At 38.2% G+C, this 25,506-nt stretch overlaps 2 long non-coding RNA genes across 3 annotated transcripts in view; one reads left to right on the top strand and one right to left on the bottom strand.

Annotated features, from left to right (window-relative positions):
* Positions 1-4,670, top strand: part of LOC112658445 (uncharacterized) — a 108,437-nt gene extending 103,767 nt beyond the window's left edge. Inside the window, exon 5 of the long non-coding RNA XR_007401222.1 lies at positions 3,796-4,670. This is a non-coding gene — a long non-coding RNA (uncharacterized LOC112658445). The remainder of the gene's footprint in view (positions 1-3,795) is intronic.
* Positions 1-25,506, bottom strand: part of LOC112658443 (uncharacterized) — a 161,457-nt gene that overhangs the window by 116,675 nt on the left and 19,276 nt on the right. The window lies entirely within an intron of this gene.

The following is a 25,506-nucleotide window of genomic DNA, read 5'->3' as shown; positions in this document are numbered from 1 at the left end:
AGCTCAAGACTTTTCTAGAAAATGAACCCAAAGTGAAAACAGATTCTACCACTGGGTTCTCCTAATTAAGCAAGACATTTATAAAAAGGTATTGGAGAGTTAGAGAACTTTTTTTAAAACTTGGAATAATGTCAAATATTCACTTAACTCAATAAAGTTGAAAGGGACACTAGGTCACTTGTGGGGGTTAATTACCTTGGTGATGCTGGTCTGGAGGGAGATAGGACAAAGATCATGGAAAGCAAAAGCCATAATTGAAGTACAGAGGGAAAGGTGCTGTCATGTGGTAAATACTGGATATCCTCAGTATTAAGTAGGTATAAAAAGCCAACCTGGGGGCATCATTCAGAAAAAATGCATTTGCTCAAGGAGTGGGTCATTACAGCATTTGGCAGCTGTTGCATGACCCTGGGAGAAATAATGTCTCCTATTGGTTTTGCAACTGATTTATCTGGGTCCATAAGAGGGGTGTTTTTTCCTTTTTCACTCTGAGTTGATTTTCACTCTTTCTCTCCTAGATAAATCTTTCCTCTTCCTAAGTGGCCCCCGAGAACTGAGTGTGGGGTTGACCAGAACTCTCTGATACCTCTGCAACTTATCTCTAAGTCTAAAACTATTCCATTTTTTTAAAGTGGCCTCTACGTAACCACTGACAAATGTTTATTCAATCTTCCTACAAGCACCACTTCAGAAGAAAGAAATTCCATTCCATGTTTTAACACCTAAAATTCTTAATTCTTCTTAATTTTCAGCCCAAATATGCTTTATACAAAGCTATCCTTCCAAGGTCCCAGAGAGGTTTCTGCAAAGCTATGTGGAATAAGTTTACTTCCTTTTCCAACGGTTCTTTTTATTATAATTTTATCCTTAGATTTTTCTCCAAAGTAAATCTCTGCCTCAACCCACTACTTGCCCATCTCTGGTTTCATATCCAGTTGACAGTGGACCCTCTTTAAACTAGGCCCCCCTACTAGACAGAGCACTCTGGTGTGGTTTGATCTTGTTGGTTTCAGACATTCTTCTGTGGTAGTAAAGCCATACACGCACATGGCCCTTTTCAGCAATAGCCTGTGCTGTTTGTTGGCTCATACTGCGCTTGTGGAAATGAAATCCCCTACATCTTCCCCGTATGACCTGGGGTAGAGTCAGCTTTCCTCTCCACATTCTAACCAAGCTATACTCACAGAGTTTATTTTTTAAGCCAAGCATAGAACTTTACTGGTAGAGTTCATCTTGTAAGTTTCTCCTACCTATCAACACTGCAACAGAATTGAAGAATACTAGGAATAAGAAATTCTGGGTGTAGGAATCCCTGGGTGGCTCAGCGGTTTAGCACCTGCCTTCGGCCCTGGGTGTGATCCCAGAGTCCCAGGATCGAGTCCCACATCGGGCTCCCTGCAGGGAGCCTGCTTCTCCCTCTGCCTGTGTCTCTGCCTCTCTGTCTCTCTCTCTGTCTCTCTCTCTCTCCCTCTCCGTGTCTCTCATGAATAAATAAATAAAATCTTTAAAAAAAAATTCTGGGTGCAAATTCTACTTCTCTAACAGTTGTTCTTTCTGTCCAATGGTCTTGCACCAAAGATATCTCAAAAATTCTTTCTTGGTCCTCAGCTCTGGACCTCATCCCACCAAACCTCATATATATTCCAAAACTACCTCAATTCTACCCCCCTTCCCAGGTCTCATTTCTTTGCCATTATACAATCTCTAAGATCTCTTCATTTCCCCTCATGACACTATCATACTGAGAATCAGTCTATTGAACTATATTTCATCTTCATTTCACTGATGAAGAAACTGATTTGGGGGGAGGCGGTCAATGAACGTGCCCAACATTGTACAGTTCCAGGATTCTAGCAAGCATGGTCAGGGGCTAAAGCCTGTGCTCTTTACCCCACTCAAAACAGTGTTCTTACATCACTGATCTCTCCTCTGCTTCTCTGCCACACAAGACTATCAAGGACCTTCTTAGCCTGGGAAAAACCATCTGCCCCCAACAACCTCCACTTGCTGCTCCATTCTATACCCCCCTCTACTATACACCTGCTCAAGGGCCATCTGTACCCCTGTTTGCATCTCACTGTTCATTTGTTTCTTTGTCCACTGAAAATCAGGTTGTTTTCCCACACACCACTGAAACTGGTCTCTCAGCCAGTAGATCCTGGGGCCTTATCTCAGTCATTATCACCATTGACTCTGAGCCCACTTCCTTCTCCCCCAGAGTTTCCATAAGGCTTTTGTTTGAACTATTCTCTTTTCCAGAAAGCTTCAACTATCATCTCTACAAATAGCTACCGAATCTGCATTACTAAGCTCTTACCTTCAGACTATATGACAGGATCATTAACTATGATACTCATTTTGGATGGACTCTCCCTGTATTTTCCTTTTCTGTTAATCCAAACAGGTAGCTTGGCCCTTAGAGATCCTCCTTGGCCCTTAAAGAATTTCGCTGTGTGGAAATGTGAAGGCTCTACTAGAGAGAAATTCTGTCCAATGGCTGTGAGCAGGCTTGTGGTAGCTTTTGTCCAAAGCACTATTAATTCAAAAGCTATAAAGCAGGTAAAAGTCCACAATGATATTTAGCAAGAGGTCAGAGTGTTAACACGCATTTTGCCAATCTCTCATAAAAGTACAAAAATATTCTCTTTTCAGTTAGAAGAGGAACGAGTGATAAAGCTTAAGAGGAGCTCTGGTTACCTAGATGTGTAAATAAACATGGTTTGTTTTAGGGCCGAGAACATTTTTTAAAATCCTTGTCCATTTGCATGTCATGGAAACAGTCAAAACAATCCATATGACAACCCTTTAGTGCAAACAAGAATGTGCTATACACATTGCTGAAACAAAACAGAAACACACCAGGAAAAAAGTGAGAGGCAAACTCAACTGACGACTCACCACATATAAAAAAGAGAGAGAAAAGTCCCCTTCATTCAACGATGTACTTAGGAACACTAACTAAATGTCTTTCAATGTTTGTGAAACAGATGGGAACTTTATTTGGTGTGAAAATTTAGAGATTATATGAATAGAAGAACAAAGCTTAGAAACCCCAAATCCCCACCACAACCATCTATTCTACCCCTCCAAGTTGACAGTCAATAAAAAACTAAATTTAGATAGATGTTTTTAAGAGACTGCAACAATTTAATTTTATGGTACAATAAAAGCTAAAGATTAAAATATTTCTATAATTCATCTATAAATTCTCACATAAATCTTTGACTATTATTTGAAGATCTTTTCATTTATATTTTCCAGAATATTCATACCAGTGTGAAGTCAGGTCAGTTTAAGATCTATGCCACATGTTGTAATGGAATATAATTTTTTCTTTTTTAAGTTATATCATGGATGGATTATTTAAGGGCAGTTTTATTTTTCATTTTTCTTGAATTCATTATTTTCATTAAGAAAACATGCTTATGGTAACAGTACCATATTAGGAAAGAATTTCCAACATCACCCTGCTGGTGTGGAAATCTTACTACCTGAGGTGGGCCTTCTTTTTTCAGTTATGGGAGTACATAGACTTCAGGTTGTCAAATTGAGAGGAGTGTGTTATGTTTATGAAAATATTTTTAAACTAACCAAGTAACATCACACCTAGTAAAAATTACAAAATATGGTTCTGACTGTCCTGGGGAGAGAAATATGTTAATGGTGGTAAATTTAGGTTAATGAAGTAAGAAATAATTTGCAATGTGTTCAAGCTGAGAAACTAGGAAAGAGGGCAGGTGGGAACATTCAGAAAGTACACGCTGTCCCTAATATCCATCTATCTCCTTCTTTCAGGGTCTGCTTTTTAGCTGTACACATGACCACCTAGAATAAACACGACATTAGAAGAAGCCAGGGGTGGCTATATGACCTTTATGTCTGACCCAATGAGAATGAAGTAGAAGTTCCTGTAACAGCTTTCAAGAATCCTCCTTAAAAAATAATTGGTATTTGTACTGTCTTGCTGTTGGAATGCAGATATAATGGTCTGATCTCCATTTCAAACTATGAAGACAAGAAGCACAACCTCCTCTGAATGACAAAACAAAAGGCCAGAAGTGCGTCAATGTTGAGAACTTTGTGGAGCAGAACTGTCATACTAGTCATGGATCGCTATATTCATTCCCTAGAGCTGCTCTAACAGACTACCACAAACTGGGTGGCTTAAAACAACAGAAATTTATTCTCTCACATTTCTGGAGGCCAGAAGTTGGAAATCAACATGCTGGCAAAGCATGCTCATCCCAGAGCCTCTAGCTAGCTTTCATAGCTTTTGGTATTTGCTCATATTGAGGAAATGTAATTAAACACAAAATTTTCTCTCAACCCAGGAAACCTCTCCATAAAGGTAGAAGAGAAAGAATTTTATTATTGAATAAGCATTAAACCAGAATGTGATGCACATTACAGGCAATCCACCAACAGATGGCAAAAACAAAAAGAAACCTTACCCTTTTACATAGCCAAGCAGATACAACTCATTCCATGAATGTTCTTGAGATAAACAATGACTAGTCCTCAAATAAGACTTGACAACTCCATTTGTCACACACAGTTCATCCTAGATCCACTTCGTAATTGAGGTGGCCATCTGTGTTTGCAAATTGGCTTTATCCAAAGGAAAAATAAACTTCTCATAACATTTTTATGGCAGGAGGTGTTTTGGGAGGGAGGTGTCTACCTACTCAAGGAAACTGGGAAAAAGAGATGCTATCTTAATGATTGTCTTTCAAAGAGATGGCACTGGAGTTCTTGAGAAAGACATTGCTGTGGGGCATAAAGCTGGCAAATACATTTCAAAGAGATAACTTATAATTAAAAGTTTTCTAAAGTAAATACTGTAGGAAAAGGGAGGAGCAGGGGAGTCTCTTTTCTTATTTTCAAATGAGACCTCTTATTTTTAGTTCATATCTACCCTTACATTGGAAATCTTTGGCATTTGTTGGTTTGTAAGATGCATCTCTCCAATCTCTGTCTCCATCCTCGTTTGGCATGTCCTTATGTATCTTTGCATCAAATTTTTCCTCTTCTTGCAAGAACATCAGCCATTGGATCAGGGCAAACTCTAATCCAATATGACCTCATCCTAACTTGGTTATATCCACAAAGTATTTCTAAGTAAAGTTACATCCACAGGTGCCAGAGTTAGGACTTCGACATATCTTTTAGGGAGACACAACTTAACCCATAATGATGACCTTCCCACAAAATTTTATGTTAGAGAAAAATTCTAACTTGGTCAAGGCACCATTTTTTGTGGTCTTTGTTACAAATAGTTCTGGGTTCTGGAAGAATCCAGTAACAAAATAAGGTCTCCCAGAATCTTCCACTAAATCAGGTCAGTTCTTCTCCCTTGGGGTGCAAGGACACTCTTGGGAAGATGCCCTGGGCCATCTCTTGTGTCCCTTATTCTTTACCACCCCAACCCCGATCCTAGTTACCCTTAAAGCACCAAATCAGTTGCAATCTTGAGGCATTGTTCCATTTTATCTCACCTAGCTAATATCTAAAATTGTTTAAGAGGAAAAATAAAACCTTTTAATTTCTTAATTAGCATGAGAGCCCTAACAGACATATGCTAGTTGTGGTAACATTTTATAGTAAATGAGTTTCAGTCAAAATGCAATCAAGTTATCAATCAACAGATATCAATTACTGAAGTGAAAATCTTGGCTCTTTTTCTAAGAACCAAGTGTTGAGAGCAGGAAAGTTCTGTTTCCCAAAAGTCATATCCAGAATAATATGATTAAAGCAAGAGCAATTTTTTAAAAGATAAAATGGAAAGTAGATTTAAACTCCTAAAATATTTAAAGTTTATTACTAGACCAAATAGTGAAATCATGAATATGCCTTAATAACAAAACAAAAAGCCCCCTTGTTTTGGTTCTGTGGTAATTCCAAACTGCCTGAGACAGACTTCCTCTTTGTTGCTATAAAATTGTAGAACAAAATTCATGCCAGGGCAGAAAAGTGAAGAGCCAAGAATGAAAGCAGATCTGCAGAGGTAAAATGTGTGCCCAGATTACCCAGCAGGAGGTCGCCTACAGCAAGGTCTAGGAAGGAGATGGAGCATCTGAGCTGGGCCCTCTACTGCTTAAGGTCTTTTCAAAGGCCCAAATGTTTAAAGAAAAAGAATCTCAGAATTCTAGATTTACACTGGGTTAAGCATCACCTGTGTGAAGTCCAAAGCAAGTACAAACAATCCTCCAGAAATCATATATCCCAAATGCACAGGGATGGGAGATGGGAGAGAGCGGGTAGGATGGTAAACAACCCATGAGCAGTAACAGACAACATGTGGTCCTGGCAGATGGCAAAACAATATGAGCTCCAGTTAATTTTTTTAAGTTCTTACTTAAATTCCAGTTGGTTAACATAGAGTGTAACATTAATTTTAGGTGTAGAATTTAGTTATTCATCACTAACATAGAACACCTGGTGTTCATCACAAGTGCACTTCTTAACACCCATCACCTATTTCACCCATCCCCTCACCACCTCCCCTCCAGGTAATTTTAACTTCCCTATACATTTTCTCTCTGCAGCTTCCTGATGTTTCCACAGTCCTCGCAACACGTAATATACGTGGTACTGAAAAAAATGGTTTGAAATTCTATTATTTTATTAAGCTGAATTCCATTTAGAATTAAATTTGTTTGCAAATAAGATAATAATATTCTAAATCATTTTGGAATGCAAACAACATTATTTTAAAATATACAAGGTTACCTCTTATCTTCTTTTCTATGTAGATTTGGACTATCATATTTGTGTTTTGCTCAGTAGTCAAGAAACACATAAGAGCTTTTCCAAAAGACATAAAAAAAAAAAAATGAGATTGTTACCAAACAAAGGAATTTGGTTCTATAACTTTTACATTTTACTTGGATTCAAGTCTCCAAGTGTTATATTGTAGTGCCCCCATGGGCCGCCATTCTGAAGTACCCCACTAAAATCTCTGACTGGAGAAAGGATGGTAGATGGTATTTTAGTGATTGGAATGACAGAAAGCAAAAAAGGTCTTGCTTACTTGTGAGTGCAGTTGTTCTCAACACATTACATTAATTCAAAGAACCTTGTTGGAAATGAGGGTTGGAAATGCTGGCTCTCACAGTTTCTGATTCACAAAGTATGGAGTGAGGCCTGATAATCTGCATTTTAACAAGCACCTCCAAGTAATCTGCTGATTAATAGACTATACTTAGAAAAACAATGCTTTAAACTTTGAAATTTAAAGGTTGTAGTTTATTTGTAACATGTAGGCTTCACCATATGTCCCACAACCATCCCAGCAGCCAGGCTACCTTTCACTTCTCACCACCACCATTCTCACCGCGCGCGCACGCGCGCACACACACACACACACACACACACAGTGACTTTGAGTTCATCCAGGAGATCTAATTCCTTGCACTTGGGGCAATGTGCTATCAGGCAGTAGAGATAATCTGGTGCTTTCTCTTCTCTAGTAGAGAAAAATGTCCTTGAAATCTCATCTACTTATTGTTTTGCTTCAAAAATTTAATCAATCAATTTAACCAATAATTTGGCCAAAGGAGTACATATGGTGGTTCTGTAGTCTAACCCACAGGAACTCTTTGGTGACAAAGAACATTAGTACCTAAGTTCTAAGAGCTTTGAGGTCCACATACTCCTTTAAAACTTTATGCCCTGAGTGTTTGAACACTAATTGGAAATTAACAGTGAAATTAATTGTAGATTTCTGATCAAAGGGTTAGAAATCTGCAGGACTGGAACCATATTCCCAAACTGCCTTCCTAGAGATATTGGAGGAAACAGGTGGGAAAGCTCCCTGGCCAATTTGTTTTAAGCAAAACTTTACTTGCCTAATCAGTTATATTGAAAGAGGTTGACAACAAAATCAAAATTAAAAATACTACCAACTAGACTAACTTTTGGCAGAACATGAGAAAACCAAAATGTGCTGGAATTCCACAAAAAATTACATATATGCAGAAGTTTCAATTAATGAAAAATAGTATCCAAAAAAACCACCTTAACTGAGCATTCAGACTCTCAATCCATATTAGTAGGCTGAACAAAATTGGGTGCCTATGCATTTCTGTTGAGTAAAGTACATGAGACAATTTTAACCATCTAATATGGAGTGGTAAAGTAATAGAATATCTAGAAATTTATTTTTTTTAATATTTTATTTATTCATTCATGAGAGACAGAGAGAGAGAGACAGAGGCAGAGACACAGGCAGAGAGAAGCAGGCTCCATGTAGGGAGCCCGACGTGGGACTCAATCCCAGGTCTCCAGGATCAGGCCCTGGGCTGAAGGCAGTGCTAAACTGCTGAGCCACTGGGGCTGCCCCAAAATATCTAGAAATTTAATCTTTAAATCTATGTATATTTAGAGTATATCAATCATTATCAAACACATTATTACCAAAATGTAGATTAAAAATCCTGCTCAGGGGCACCGGGGGCTCCATTGGTTGACTTTTGATTTTGGTCAGATCACAGAGTCGTGAGAACATGCCTGGCATTGAGCTCCACACTGGGCGTGGAGTCTGCTTAAGATTCTCTCTCTCTCTCCCTCACCCACCCCACCCATGCTCTTGCTCTCTCAAAAATAAGTAAGTAAGTAAGTAAGTAAGTAAGTAAATAAATAAATAAATAAATAAATAAATAAATAATCCTGCATAGGATGGCTGTAAAAGGTAAAAATAATACATGAGAAATCTAAAGCTTATAAAAGTATTTCAAAAATCTTGCTAATGCTGAGTAAGGTCCTAAAGACACCCCTGAAATTTAAAATCCCTAAAGATGTAAAATAAAAATCTCTGAAATATAAATTAAGAATAAGGAACATGCATGAATATGAAAGAAAAAACTTTTACACTTCTGTAGCTTGCAGAAAATACATATGGAGACACATAAAAATGCTATTGTGTAGAAAATAAAGTATAGTTAAAAAAGACAAGGACTGAATAATGACATGCTATTAAAATGCTATTCATGCTATTAAAATGTTGTCTGGTCTTTAGTTTACAGAATATCAGAATTGGAAATCATGTTTATTTAAAGCATCTCTAAATTACGGATAACCATTTTAATAGAAAAGGGTGCTAACATTCTACTGGAATACCTCATGCTATTTCTATTGCTACAAATCTTTAAATAGGGAAAAAGAAAAATTCTTATTATGAGAGACTATAGTGAAAACACTATAGAATACATTTTAATTTACAAAAAGAGCAGATGCAGGGTACCAAAAGCATCTACTTTGGCTCCAGTCATGATCCCAGGGTCTTGGGATGGAGCCCCACATAGTGCTCCCCACTCAACAGGGAGTTTGCTTCTCCCTCTGCCCCTCCCCCTGCTCATGAACTCTCTCTCTCTCTCAAATAAATAAAATCTTTTTTTAAAAAATAGCAGATGCTATTCTACATGAGGCAGAAACCTTTTTAGAAACCTTTCATTTGTATTCTTTCTGGAACAGAGCACTTCTAATATAAACTTAGATTTACCCATCTTGGGGATCTCTCTTTGGATGTTTAAAGGTATACTTAGAACTCAAAGTCTTATAAAGAAAACAAAAAGAGGGGCATCTGGATAGCTCAGTCAGTTAAGTATCCAGCTCTTGATTTTGGCTCAGATCATGATCTCAGAGTTGTGAGATGGAGCCCCCTTGTGGGGCTTTGTGCTGGGCATGGAGCCTGCTTAAGATTCCCTCTCCCTCTCCCTCCCCCTCCCCGTCCCCCCTCCCTCTCCCTCTCCCAAAAAAGAAAAAGAAAAAGAAAAAGAAAGAAAAAGAAAAACAAAAGGATTGCTTGACAATTACAGAACCTACACTACTGAATACATTGTGATATTTTGATATTTAAACAAATACTATAAAAGACAACAAAAGCAATAATATTTATATATGGCTATTTAAACCTGATGTTACTAATTTTTTTTAACATTTTTATGTAATCTCTACACACAACGTGGGGCTTGAATTCACAACCCTGAGATCAAGAGTCACACACTCTACCAACTGGTGGATCCCCTGGTGTTACTAATTCTTTATAATTGAAATATCAATGAGATCTTCATAATAAAATAAGTAAAAAATGTCCTAGACTTGTACAGATCCTCTTCTCACATCATCCTTGCCATCACCATCCTTGAAAGATAGGTCACTGGAAACACATTTGCCAAAAAGCAAAATATCAAAAACTGGAAAAAAAGAAATGACAAGCTAGAGGAACTAAGCCAAGGAAAGACAAAACAGCAACAGAATATCAAGTATAGAGGAAGCCGAAAGTTAGAGAAAGTAAGGTCAAAATTAAAGATGAAAACTGGTTGGTGGCAACTGCGTGAGTACCAATTATGTGACTGGTATGTGTGAGTCAGCGGGCAGCACTGGAATAAAGCTTGACTCTTCAAGGAGTTAAATATGCTCAGACATCATCTTTGCCCTGAGGCCTCCTACCACCATCCATACTGCCATACAGAAAACAGAAAGAGGCTGATGCCTCCCCAACTTCATTTTTTATAAAACTGTCTTATAGTCCAGGGCTCATTTAAGTTCAGCCAGTGGCTCCAAGATAGGCTTCTTCAGTCTGCATCTCTGAGGGTCCACAGCCCAGCTAGACTAGTTCACTTTGAACTACTGCTTCCAGACACTGCATCTCCTCTATCCCTAAGGAACTCCATGGCCAAAAGGCCTTTGCTGGCAGCTCCTATCCTGGCTTCTCCACCCTGATGACTGGGAGCAGATGAGAGATTAGACAAAAATCTGCTGGCCTGGCTAAAGGCAGTAAACTCAGGAATAGGGAAGCTGAAGATCATAAGCTGTAAGAATGACTCCTTGTTCCATGGATCCAAGTGCAAGAATTGTCCTCTGCATCACAAAGGACTGGGGCATGGAGGTGTGACACAGAAATGACCCTAACCTGGCTCTGATTCCACTTACTGGCCTATGTTTCCAGATCTTGATTGCCAAGGCCTAATGGCAAAAATATTTCATGGAAATACGAATTTTTCACAGGTTAGCCTAATTTACAGTTTTTTTTTTTATAAGTTTAGGTATAGCAGTCAATAATGATGACAATCACAAATACTTGAACCAGGATCACAAACCCCTTCTATAAGGAACTTCATGATTTCTGCACATTCTAAGTTTCACTTACTTTTTTACTCCTTTCTTGGGTGGACAACAAGAATTTGCTTTGTCTCATATGCAAAATAAATGGGTTGGAAGAATATAAACTTTCCTATCACCTCTAGGTCATTTATTCATTCAACAAAGATTGACTGATCGCTAATAATGTCCCAGGCAATGTGCTGTGCATTCAAGACATGTATAAGTCCCAAATTTATGCTTTGTTTGGGCAATATCTGAGGAGCAGTTCATTATTTTCTGGGCAATAAGCAAGGCTATATGGCATCCTGGTGGTCATTATCCTTAAGGCATTTAGTGCCTGGTGGGCCCTCCCAACCTCTCTTTTCCATCACCCTTCTTTTTTGATATCGTTCATTTCCACACATTCCCCCTCCCCATTTCTCTCTTGACCCTGCCAAGCACCGTGTCCTCACCTAGCCACACCCCAGCCCTGAACTGTTACATTTCAGGGCTCTCATCTCTTAACCACTTGCTGTCCCATTGCATTTTTCTGCTGAGCTTATTCTTCAGTCTCACTGAGTCCTCCAATATGGTTTATTCCTCCACTTTCCATTTTTCTTCCCTATTTATTATAATCATCACTTAAAACATACCTTTACTAAAACCCCAAATCCTTTATAATTTGCTATTCCTTTTTTACTTTCTCAAAATACTCCAACTCTGGACAAATCCAGCTATTCATCTTCTTTCCATATACAAGTTGCTAAGTGCCATTAGAAGAAAAGATTTCACAAATGAGCCATGAGAGGGCTGCCTGGGTGGCTCAGCGGTTTGGTGCCTGCCTTCAGCCCAGGGCCTGATCCTGGAGACCTGGGATCGAGGCCCACGTGAGGCTCCCTGCATGGAGCCTGCTTCTCCCTCTGCCTGCTTCTCCCTCTGCCTGCGTCTCCCTCTCTCTCTCTCTCTCTCTCTCATGAATAAATAAATAAAATCTTAAAAAAAAAAAGAGCCATGAGAAAATTTGAATACCTACATATTTATGATCTAGAACCCCAGCTGGATTTGCAATGTTGACAGACAATTCTCTGTGCTTGAGAGACTTTTTCTATAGTCTATCTTAAGGATATTCCAGGTCTTTATTGGTCTAAGTAAGTCTTTAGTTCTGCTACTTCTCCTGTGCTTTCCCAGTTGATGGACTGCTCAAAGAAAATAAAAATCACTAACATTAGCTGCTGTCAGTGGTTTTTCTGATTTTATTCAAGTTGATGCCTATGTACAGGTGAGACAGATTGGAGGAATATCCTAGTCCATGACATTGATCTGTATGAACAGTGTTTGGAGAAAAATCTATCCTCCTATTTTTCTTCTTCATCTTTATACAACAATTGTCTTTAATTCTGTTTGCAATGAATCCCTCTGCTTTATTCTATATCCCCACCCCCTCCTCCTCTTCAGGAGCCCTATCACATCTAGACAATCTCATAATTCTTCCTCACCACTGCCTTTTCTTCTCAGTCTATACCCATGAGCAAGGCCATTCTATGTTTAAAACTCTCCCCTTGACCCCAAGTCTCCCTCTAACTACAGTCTGTCTGTTTCTTTCCCTACTTAGACAGTTTCTAAAAAGAGCAACCAGGAAAAAAATATTTATCATATTTTTATTCTAACAGTAAAAATATTGCCTTCATTTTAGGAACTCTGAAAAAAAAACAGAAGGAAAAAAATTACTCTTAACCAACCACACAAAGAAAATCACGTTTAATATTTTGATGGAGTATTCATCAGTCATTTTATTTCTCTACATTCCCAGCATCTAATCCCATGCCAGGTGCCCAATGCATATTTGAAGAACAAATTAATAAATAAATGAATAGATGAATCAATGAACTCCTCTTATTAGGATAAGCAAGTAGAGTTTTTATTGTTCAAAATTCACAACACATTCTCACTGACAGCTGATTGTCATTCTGCCCAGTTGGACAGACAGTCAGAGCAAAGACCATCTATGGGCCTACTGCTACCAAAAAAAAAAAAAAATTCCTTGTACACCTCTTTCCCTCAGACCCCACAGATGGCAGAAGATGAAGCAATCTGGGAGTTTGAAAGCAGTTGGGGCCTCCTCAGGGTGCCAGAAATAGGGTTGTTTTGGTAGTAGTACAGTTCATTTCCACAAAACTTCTAGAAGAGAGTGTATTAGGCCCATATAGTAGCTATATTCTTCTCCATGATGGCCCTCAAGAAGTAGAGAGTGTGGGTAAAAGACTAAAGAGGGAGAATTTCATGAAACAAGACATTGTCAAGAAACTTGATTGTCACAGAATGGCATTCACTCCACTAAGGAGAGTCACTCATCTTACATTTCTTGCCTTGCTCTGCTCAGAGTGATTGAGCAATCACCTGTTGAAAACTAAGCATTACAAAATTCAAATGGAATAGGATACATGAAAGATTGCTTTTAGCACACTAAATGTGATACCTGAAATGGCGTCTTCTATTTTTCTTCCCAAAGACGGCCCGGCAGAAGTTGCTGAGGGTAAAGATACTAGAAGGTAAAATGTTACTCTTATAGGACAATCAAAAGTGTGAGGCAGGAAAAGAGGTAGGAGAGGTATGCAAACCCATAAAATGGAGGCCTTCCCCCTGCTGTTAGAGAAGGAGATACAAAACAGATGAGAGAAGAGGCAGGGAACTTTTAGAAGAGTGTCAGAAGTGTAAAGGGTTTGTCCCTGTTACCATTGATTGTCTCCACTCCCCATTTATGAAGCTGAGGGAGAGATGGGAGATTCAGAGGAAACAGAAGTAGGTGTAAGTGCGTCTCCTATGAAGTTTGGAGCTCTAAGGAACAGGGGGAGCTATATTCTAAAATACCCCTCAAAAGTTTCTCCCACAGTCAAATTTGGTGTAGGGGAATCTGTACATTTCTTGTGGGCTCAAAATTCACTGAGAATGAGCAAACAACACAGCAACAATCCACTCAGCAGAGTGGCAGGCAGCCTAGGTTTTAGGGTTAGGGGGATTAGGAATGCTGCATCTAGGAGAGTAACTTAACCAATGTCAGGAAACCATGCAGGGGTTCCAGAGGAAACCCCTAGATCACCTAATGACCACATGGTGGAGCCTTTAATGAACAACACCATCCACTCAAGAGATCCTAACATATGGTGACACCAAGCAGAGGACAACAGCAGAAAAGCAAACATAGATACCAAACAGAACAATTGCACCCAAAAGCATAAGATACCTAGGAATAAACCTAACCAAAGAGGTAAAGGATCTATACCCTAAAAACTACAGAACACTTCTGAAAGAAACTGAGGAAGACACAAAGAGATAGAAAAATATTCCATGCTCATGGATTGGAAGAATTAATATTGTGAAAATGTCAATGTTACCCAGGGCAATTTACACATTTAATGCAATCCCTATCAAAATACCATGGACTGTCTTCAGAGAGTTGGAACAAATCATCTTAAGATTTGTGTGGAATCAGAAAAGACCCCGAATAGCCAGGGGAATATTGAAAAAGAAAACCAGAGCTGGGGGCATGACAATGCCGGATTCCAGGCTGTACTACAAAGCTGTGGTCATCAAGACAGTGTGGTACTGGCACAAAAACAGAGACATAGATCAATGGAACAGAATAGAGAATCCAGAAGTGGACCCTCAACTCTATGGTCAACTAATATTCAACAAAGCAGGAAAGACTATCCACTGGAAAAAGGACAGCTCTTCAATAAATGGTGCTGGGAAAATTGGACATCCAAATGCAGAAGAATGAAACTAGACCATTCTCTCACACCATACACAAAGATAAATTCAAAATGGATGAAAGATCTAAATGTGAGACAAGATTCCATCAAAATCCTAGAGGAGAACACAGGCAACACCCTTTTTGAACTTGGCCATAGCAACTTCTTGCAAGATACATCTATGAAGACAAGAGAAACAAAAGCAAAAATGAATTATTGGGACTTCATCAAGATCAAAAGCTTCTGCACAGCAAAAGAAACAGTTAACAAAACTAAAAGACAACCTACAGAATGGGAGAAGATATTTGCAAATGACCTATCAGATAAAGGGCTAGTATCCAGGATCTATAAAGAACTTATTAAACTCAACAACAAAGAAACAAACAATCCAATCATGAAATGGGCAAAAGACACGAACAGAAATCTCCCAGAGGAAGACAAAGACATGGCCAACAAGCACATGAGAAAATGCTCCGCATCACTAGCCATCAGGGAAATACAAATCAAAACCACAATGAGATACCACCTCACACCAGTGAGAATGGGGAAACTTACCAAGACAGGAAACAACAAATGTTGGAGAGGATGTGGAGAAAGGGGAACCCTCTTGCACTGTTGGCGGGAATGTGAACTGATGCAGCCACTCTGGAAAACTGTGGAGGTTCCTCAGAGTTAAAAGTAGATCTGCCCTACGACCCAGCAATTGCACTGCTGGGGATTTACCCCAAAGATACAGATGCAGTGAAACGTCGGGACACCTGCACCCCGATGTTTATAGCAGCAATATCCACAATAGCCAAACTGTGGAAGGAGCCTCAGTGCCCATCGAAAGATGAATGGATAAAGAAGATGTGGCTTATGTATACAATGGAATATCACTCAGCCATAAGAAATGACAAATACCTGCCATTTGCTTCAATGTGAATGGAATTGGAGGGTATTATGCTGAGTGAAGTAAGTCAATCAGAGAAGGACATTTATGGTCTCATTCATTTGGGGAATATAAAAAAATAGTGAAAGAGAATAAAGGGGAAAGAAGAGAAAATGAGTGGGAAATATCAGTGAGGGTGACAGAACATGAGAGACATCTAACTCTGGGAAACAAACAAGGGGTGGTGGAAAGGGAGGTAGGTGGGGGGTTGGGGTGACTGGGTGACGGGCACTGAGGGGGGCATTTGACAGGATGAGCACTGGGTGTTATGCTATATGTTGGCAAATTGAACTCCAACAAAAATATATACCAAAAAAAAGAAAAGAAAAGATACCAAACAGAAGTGACAAGCCTGTGAGACCTGTGTACCACTGGTGTGTAGCCAGCCATGAAAGTGGGTTCCTGCTCACCACACACTCACACATGTACCCACACAAACACACAACTAACTATACATAAACAGATAGCTATATACTGAATACACAAAGCACACAAACACATATAATATATGCACACATACATATCTCCATCAGACAGCAGGCAGGACCAGGAAGAGAGCAAGAAATCAGTCTCATCAATTCTATGAACTGAAATGTAACTAAGAAAATAATCCTGAATTTCAGTGAAATCACTGAATTGGACAGGATTTTCTTGGAAGAGTCAATAAGTTTCCCACAATTTGTGGAAACTTAGCTCAGCATCTAGATAATTGCATTCTACAATTTTTGTGCATAAATTTAACCATACATAACTAAACTTATACCCATTAAATAGGAAAGTCATAAGTCAAATTTAAAATTCCTTATGGGGGGATCCCTGGGTGGCGCAGCGGTTTAGCGCCTGCCTTTGGCCCGGGGCGTGATCCTGGAGACCCGGGATCGAATCCCACGTCGGGCTCCTGGTGCATGGAGCCTGCTTCTCCCTCTGCCTATGTCTCTGCTTCTCTCTCTCTGTGTGACTATCATAAATAAATAAAAATTAAAAAAAAAATAAAATAAAATAAAATTCCTTATGGGATGCCTAGGTGGCTCAGGCTGTTGGGCAGCCAACTTTTGGTTTCAGCTCAGGTCATGATCTTGGGGCCCTAGGGTCAAGCCCTAGGTAGGGCTCCATGCTCAGTGGGGAGTCTGTTAGGGATTTTCTCGCCCTCCTCTTCTGCCCCTCCCCCACCCTGCTCACCCTCACACTGTCTCTAAAATGGATAAATCTTTTTAAAAAATCATTTAAAAAATAAAAATAATAAATGAATATTCTTACAAAGAAAAGTGAGGAAATAAACCAAAACCTACCATGAAGGGATTTCACATCATGTGAAGCCACAACTCCTCTCAAGTATTTTACTATAAATCTAAGTATATTAAATTGGATTAAAAATTAGATTACTAAAGTTTTTTAAGTCAGTCATAAAAAATGTGATCAAATTATAAGAAGAAAACAGAACTAAAAATAAAAATCAATCCACCTACTTATCCAGCACATTTATTGTATTCGTTGACTGTACTGCTCATTGACAGGGATGCACAAGACAAAGTTCCCAAATTCCAGTAGGTTACTCTTCACCCTATAGTACAAGTTTGCATGGAAATTGCAAATAACACCACACTCTGCCGAAGTTAAGAACTATGTAAGAGGGACATCTGGGTGGCTCAGTGGCTGAGCATCTGCCTTCAGCTCAGGGCCTGATCCCAAGGTCCTGGGATCAAGTCCCACATCGGGCTCCCTGCAGGGAGCCTGTTTCTCCCTCTGCCTATTCTCTGACTCTGTGTGTGTGTGTGTGTGTGTGTGTGTGTGTGTGTGTGTCTCATGAATAAATAAAATCTTAAAAAAAAAAGGAATTATGTAAAAGATGCAGACAAGGGAGACCTTACTAAGGTCAAATTAGCAAGACAAAACTTCATAAAGGACACAAAAACCAAGCTGAATCTTAAAAAGATGGCTTAGGATAGTTCTGGCACAGCCAACACGCTACAGAAAAACAATTAAAATCAAGGATATCACACGCATTGCTTTTAACTTTATCATGTGTGGCAATTTTTATGTAAATAAGTGAAAAATAATAAATAAAATAGTATGGGATACATTTGACATTTTAGATCCTACCATGTTTCTACATGTTACACAGAAAATAAAAGAAAAAAAAGAAAGAGAGAAAAGCAGGATAGCTCCATGTAAGACAGAAAAGCTAATTCCAAGAGCATATATAGAAGAAAGTTTATTCAATTTAAAGTCCTAGAATAAAATTCTTAAAATAGGAACCAAGTCAAAATATTACTGTGTATATCTATTTGTAAGTTTTTTGTGTAGGGATTAAGTATATCTTGGAAAAGAAGAGAATTTTCCTAAATGAAGCCTCTTACTCTGTATTATACCCCAAGGGACTATTATAAATGCTAGTGCTTGAAACATTTTAAATGAACCAAGATTATCACTGGCAAATACACTGTGGGGACAGCTCTGGCACTAGGCAGAAGGATGAAACCAGATGATCTAATGGTGGGTCTTTTCCTGTCCAAAAACAATGAATCTGTAAAGCAGATTAATCATTTTTATTTTTTTATTTTATTTTTAATAAATTCCTTCCTTTTATTTTTTTTTAAGATTTTATTTATTTATTCATGAGAGACAGAGAGAAAGAGAGGCAGAGACACAGCCAGAGGGAGAAGCAGGCTCCATTCAGGGAGCCTGACCTGGGACTTGATCCCGGGTCTCCAGGATCACACCCTGGCCCGAACGAAGGCAGGTGCTAAACCGCTGAGCCACCCAGGGATCCCCAAGGATTAATCATTTTCAAATGAACTTTAAAAAAAAAAAAAAAAAGATGGATAGAGAAGAATGAAAGTAGCTGTTTTTCCATTAGAATGCAGCTGACTTTGAGATGTACACAAGGGAGAATTATACTACAATAAAGGGCAAGGGCCACGAGACTTTTCTTTCTTTTTGCCTGGGAAAGAAGAATATCCAAAAGCAGTATGGTTTACATGCTTCCCACTAACATTTCAGTGGGGATGGAGACAGGAAGGAAGCAGGCTTGGGGGGAAGATTAAACCATGAAAAATTTAGGAAACAAAAGAAAAATCCCAGGCAGGTTTCTATTGCGGTAACAGAGAAGTGGATTTAACTTCTGTGAATGTTAGTGAAGTTGTAAGGCTTGCTGTGCAGATGAATACAGCACAAGAAATGTAAGTGAGCCTGTTTGTATTTGAACGTGGTCTGTATGAAATATGAGTCTTCTTGGTTGAACTACTCTAAAGAGACCATCCTAGCAACAGAAGCGGTCCTAAAACAGAACAAGACAAGGCTCAGTGGGTACTGAAGCATGTATGTTGAAACTGCCCATAAGATCAGGGGTTTTGTTTGATTTGGTTTGGTTTTCCACTACTTGGCTCTCTCTTAGAAATATGGTATATAGTATGTGCAGCAACGTGACTTCTGAAGCATAATTCATCTGGAAACTATACTGTGCCATATCTGATGGCCAATTATTTTATTACATGACTCTGAATCACCTTCAACCATCATCACTCCCCCCAACTTGAATATTTAACATCCAGGCAGTGCTAGCTGTCCATGCCAGTGGAGGAGACTAGCCATTCCTCGCTTGAAACTATGTAATATTTCACCTGGGGCAGATGTCCCCAAGGGGTATCCATTCTCATCAAAACCAACCCTAACTATCCTTTGTTGCCATTAGACAGATAAGTAGGCTCACATCTCACCATGTTCCAGAAGAGAAGGACAAAGTTTGACCTAGTATATACTATGCTATACTATATACAGTGTGTATATATATGCCCCTTTCCTTAAAGGCAGAAAGGTTTTTGACAGGGAAGTGTGGCCTATCTGTACAATAATCCCTCATAACACATGAAAAGATCATAGCAACCTCTTCTAGCTTTGAAAATTCTGTGATACTTGACACAGAATTCTATTCTGAATTCTATCTATCTATTCTGTAGATACTTGACAATTTCAACTATTACTCATTACATTGTCTATAGAATAACATTCATTCTTTGACACAAACAACTTTTTGCTTTGCTGCTACATTATGGTATGATCTTTTTTTCAATACATTTTGTGTGACAATGAAGGATCCAGATTTAAAACCTAAGCATGTATGGAGGTAATAATGGCATAATTATGCTGAGGTGATAATCATAAGAACTGAGGACATCTCTGCATAGCAGAGTCGCTGCATGTACAAGGACAACTAGGTCATGAGTTCTTCCTGGTAGACTTTTTCCACATTGCATTCCAAATGCAGATATATTAAGAAGAGGAAATGCACATCTTAGAACTGTGGGAATTTGATACTAATATATTTTTTTTAACCTAGATACAATCTGCATTATTCTACAAACTCTTTTCTCCCTGTACAATAGAGGGATAGTCATTTTTTTTATCAGTATACATAGATCTACACATTCTTTCTAGAAGGGCATTTTATAAAATGGATATATCATATTTACTTAACAATACCCAAATGTATGTGCATATGAAAAGTTTCTTTATTGTTTTAATTACGGATGATGTCAAAATGAACATCCTTATACAAATAGCATATAATAAATTTCTAGAACTGAAATGACTAGTTTCAAGTATCCACATGTTTTTAATATAAAGTGGTACTGCCAATTTGCCTCCAAAGATGCTGTATAAATTTACTCTCCATCAAACAGCCTATGAGAGTGTAAGTTTCTCCATATCCTTGCCCTATAGCTGTATTACCAATCTTTCAAATGTTTGCCAGTCTTCAAAATGGTTACAGTGAGGCAAAAGGTATTACATCTTTTTATGTATTTTTCAAGTTTTTTAGCCATTTATATTTCATCTGTATTGTCTATTATATCTTTCACCATTTTGCTATTATACTGATAGCTTCTTTCTTAGGTATGACAACTCTATATTTTCTACATATTTAAGTGTTTGTTTTATATGTTGCAAATATGCAAACCTGAATCTGTCAATTGTTTAACATTGATTATGGTGTCATTAGCCATATTAAAGTTTTAAATTTTATATCATTAAATCCCATCAATATTTTTCTTGAGGTTTTCAGTTATCTAGCTTTCATAAGTCTTCCTTATCCAAAAATTACAAAAATATTCATTTCCTACTAAATCCCTTTAAGACTGAAACATTTAATGCTATTTAGGCAATATTTTATAAGATTTTTGTGGTATTAAGTGGTCTAATTTTCACTTATTTCTAATAGATAATTATTTCTATAGAAATCTTTAGTACTCTTTAAAATATATTCAAAACATATTTTTTTGACTTCCGAATGTACAGTTGCCTTTTAAAATCTTTCAGGGGATCCCTGGGTGGCGCAGCGGTTTGGCGCCTGCCTTTGGCCCAGGGCGCGATCCTGGAGACCCAGGATCGAATCCCACATCGGGCTCCCGGTGCATGGAGCCTGCTTCTCCCTCTGCCTGTGTCTCTGCGCCTCTCTCTCTCTGTGACTATCATAAATAAAAAAAAATAAAAAATAAAAAATAAAATAAAATAAAATAAAATCTTTCAGGCCGGGTGGCTCAATGGTTTAGCGCCACCTTCGGCCCTAGGCGTGATCCTGTAGACCCGAATCGAGTCCCACGTCAGGCTTCCTATGTGGAGCCTGCCTCTCTCTCTTTCTGTGTCTCTCATGAATAAATAAAATTTTTTAAAAATTTAAAATCTTTCTATGTTAGTTTTTATTTTCCTTTCCTATGTTCAAAAAATGTAGTATGTATTCTTTCTACTTTATGGAAGTCACTGAAAGTTTTGTGTGAATAACACACAGTCGAATCTGTTTTTTGATAAAATTAAATTCTGCTTGTTCTAAGGCAAGATTTTTCAAAATACTTTTTAAAATTGTATTCAGACAGGACGCCTGGGTGGCTTAGCATTTGGGCGTCTGCCTTCGGCTTAGGGAGTGATCCTGGAGTCCCACATCGGGCTCTCTGCATGGAGCCTGCTTCTCTCTCTGCCTGTGTCTCTGTCTGTCTGTCTCTCTCTCTCTCTGTCTCTCATGAATAAATAAATAAAATCTTATAAAAATAAAAAAAAATTGTAATCAGAGATTTGGAAAGGATCACTCTTAGAGTCTTCCTAGATTCCCAATTTAATAATTAACAGCTGAAAGTCACATCCCCTATTTTGTTATGAGAAATCAGGTGAATCTAAAAAAACATTTTATCAAATATCTTTTATCAAATCATTTATATTATCAAATTTTGTCAAATCATTTATAATCCTTCTTTGCCTATGCCTTAGCACTAGTTTTCATGAAACTGTGATCTCATGGGATAAGGTTAGTAAGTCAGAAGAACAGGGTTTCATCCCTGGCTCACCACAAATACTACATGGTCTTTGGCAAATCATTTCACCCCCTTAAAGCTTGGTTTTCTTACCTGATATGGGAAAATACCAACGCAGAATGTCTGTGGTGATGATCAGTGAGAAATTATATTATTGAATGATTTAATATATATCACATTAAATAAGTAAATCAGTATTAATGCTAACTGGTTAATAATGAAGAACACCCCATAGACTAGTAATCAAGATTCTTATTTAAGTGAACCCAGAAAAACAAAAAAAGTGAACCCAGAGATGGCTCCTAGTTGATTTCTTCTGACTTTGTCATGGTGACATCCTGTCACTCCTTTAATACATACATTATTTTATGAATTGGTGATCAAGACAGATGGGGAATAAACCATGGATAGCGTTTTATATCATTCTGTTAGAACAATTTTTATGTGGGCAAGGAGCCACCAAAATTACCAATCTTTACCTAAATATTGCTTTGTATATGATATTTGGTTCCTCAATATGTCACTAAGTCTGTGTAATGAGGGATCAAAACACTTCAAATGATGAATTTCTTAAATAATTCTCCCCTAAAAAAATAATCCAACCACAAAAAATAAATTAGCTTTCTGCACTGTCTTCTTTTTTTGAAATCTTTTTCAGTAGTCTGCATAAACTCTACTAATTCCAAACAAGCACATTAAATTCAGGAACCATGTCTCACTTATTTTGTATTTCCATCCCTAAGCAAAATATTCAGTACACTGAAGAATTCAGTGGGCTTGGGCAGCATCACAGCAGCATTTAACTTACACAAGTTTCAAGAGTATGGTTCTGGAAAAAAAGGAGGAGAAAGAGAAGGATGAGGCAAGAATTAGCAACTAATAGTAGAGGTAATTCTTCTACCCATTCTAGCACATAGCTATATCTATCTATCCATCAGGAGAAAGAGAGACAGACACAGAGACAAAGAGATTGAGATTTCTGAGTGAGTATGAAATGGAAGGTGTGAAATTACTTTTACCCCCATTCTCAGTTTCTGGCAACCTTTCAAGGTATGAGCATGTCACTGAAATGAGTGATTTTAGCATTGAAATAGTCATATTTTTCATATAAGATGACTCCAGAGCAAAGTCAAATATGTCATATATTTCTCAATAAAAAAAAAAAGTACTATCTATTCCAATACCAAAGATAAAACTGGCTGTGCTAAACTTCATAAAAGATGTGAGCTCATCTCCAAAGTGGCATTTTCCTAAGGGCTTTTGATCTTCACAGCCTAGCTTTTCCTGTTAGTTTTAGAATCTATGCCAGTTGGCTGCTTTTTTGCTCCTCTCTTGTGTCCATCCTACTCCCATCTCCTACTGTGTTCTGTATTTCAGAGACAAACAGCTCCCAAAGTCTCTTACCCTCTGCCCTCCAGGTAGGACTGTGGGAATTTGATACCTATATACGTATTTTTTAACCTAGGGTAGGTTTGGCCAATAGGAGGCCATGGTAGAAGATTGGAATGCTAGAGTAGTGAAGCTAGAGTCTTTCTTTTTCTCTATCTTTGTCTCTGTTTTTGGTGGTGCCACTGGCAATGGGTGTGTCTCCAGTGTGGTTACAGCTCCCACATGACTTTCTACCATGTTTCAGAGAACCCCATATTTTAGGATATGGAAACACCGTTTCTCTAACACCTCCCCCCACCACCCCCTGACATGATGCAGGTAAAAGCGTGCTAGTGTTGCTATTTTCTGGATTGCTTCCCCATTCCCTGTTCAGCTGCTAAGTTCTTTCATCCCCTATGTGACCAAAGCCTTCGTCAAATTCCCTGTGCTGAAAAGCCTAGACTGTTTCCTAGCTGCATTCTGAATGATACAAAAACTAAGTCACACACAAAATGAGACTACCCTGCAATTTTTATTTCTCATTATGATTATTTTTAAGTAACCAGGAAAGAATAGATGCTGAACAGAAAAGTGAAGGGAAAAACTGAGCAATAACATAGTAGCAGGAATAACTCTATCTTTTCACTTCTGAATATCTTATAAACAATTATCAAGAATCTCATCTGGGGATAGGTAACCTCATAGGGAACACAGATTCTCTTCAAAACTTGAATGCCCCAATATGGAGATGTGTTATTTTTTTTAAGTCACTCATTTAATGCTAGATGGTTAATGTGAATTGGACTGAAACAGTACTATAAGCCTAGCTTCCACTAAAAATTGCATGATTTTACTATTAAATAACATCTTTCAGCTTCTCATTGACTCAGTTGTCTCAACTCTGTAAGCTAGAAAAATTAGGCTAGATCAGTGGTTTTTAAATTTTGGGGGGAATATCAACTCATTTGAGAATCTGATGAAACCCCTGAACGCTTCTCCCTGAAAAATGGACTTAGTCACAACATTCTGCCTACCACTTCAGGGATTCTTAGACTCTTTGAAGCTTATCTGAGCTTCTTCACATGGCCCATGGACTGATGTCTTAAGCCTATGGACTAGATTCTAGACATCTCCGAGGGCCATCTAAACATTAAGTTTTGTTAAAACAAAAATTTATTGTCTTACATTCTGGATGCTAGAAGTCTGAAAGCAAGATGTTAATAGGTTCATGTATCCCCTGAAACCTATAGGGGTAATTTCCATGTGAATTTCCATATATCAAGTCAGGAAGAGAAGACTGAAGAAAAATAACTTGAGAATACTGCCATGGTTATCTTTAATGTTTCCTACTAGACTGGGCTGACAAAGATTTTCCCAGTCCTAAGACATACTCTTTCCCAAGTGCCTAAGATGAGATCAGCTTCTTGGAGTTATCAATTTGCTGGAAGGCACACAGAGCATGAGTGCAGAGATGCAGGCTCACTGGGACTAACAATAGAGTAAGGCTGCTTGCCATTGCCTCCCTAGTTTCTAAAAGGCAAGGATAAACCCCAAAGGGAAGTGCAGAATGCTAATAATTCCAAATTTCAGGACAGAAACAAAATTGTTAATAAAGCTTAGGTTTGACTTAGCTGTTCCTAATCCATTCATTTAGAAAGCTCTTTCTCTGTTTCCACTCTTCTCTCCTCACTCCCATCCACAGACCTTCTGGTCTCCATCTGTTTCTGAATTGTCTTCTGCATGGACAGAGAATGACAAAATCTAATGACAACACTTCCCTTTCCTGAAAAGTATTCAGATAACAGAAAGAGCATTGGTTTTATTAATTTAAAATTGAAAAATAAAAAAATAAAATAAAATAAAATTGAAAAATACAGGCTTAATTCCTTTGACACAATTAAAGTACATAATTTTAAGAGCTTTGTTTTTAAATGTAAGTTATACCAAACAGTTGACAGTAACTATGCTGGGCTTCAGAAGACCCGAGCTTTAAGTTTCAGGTCTGCCATTAATTATTTGTGTGACTTCAGTATATGTGCTGCCGAAGCGAGCACTATTTGGGTGACTTCAGATAACT

Source organism: Canis lupus, chromosome 12, assembly GCF_003254725.2.
Source record: "Canis lupus dingo isolate Sandy chromosome 12, ASM325472v2, whole genome shotgun sequence".
Taxonomy (NCBI): domain Eukaryota; kingdom Metazoa; phylum Chordata; class Mammalia; order Carnivora; family Canidae; genus Canis; species Canis lupus.
This window is presented reverse-complemented; position numbering and strand designations above follow the sequence as displayed.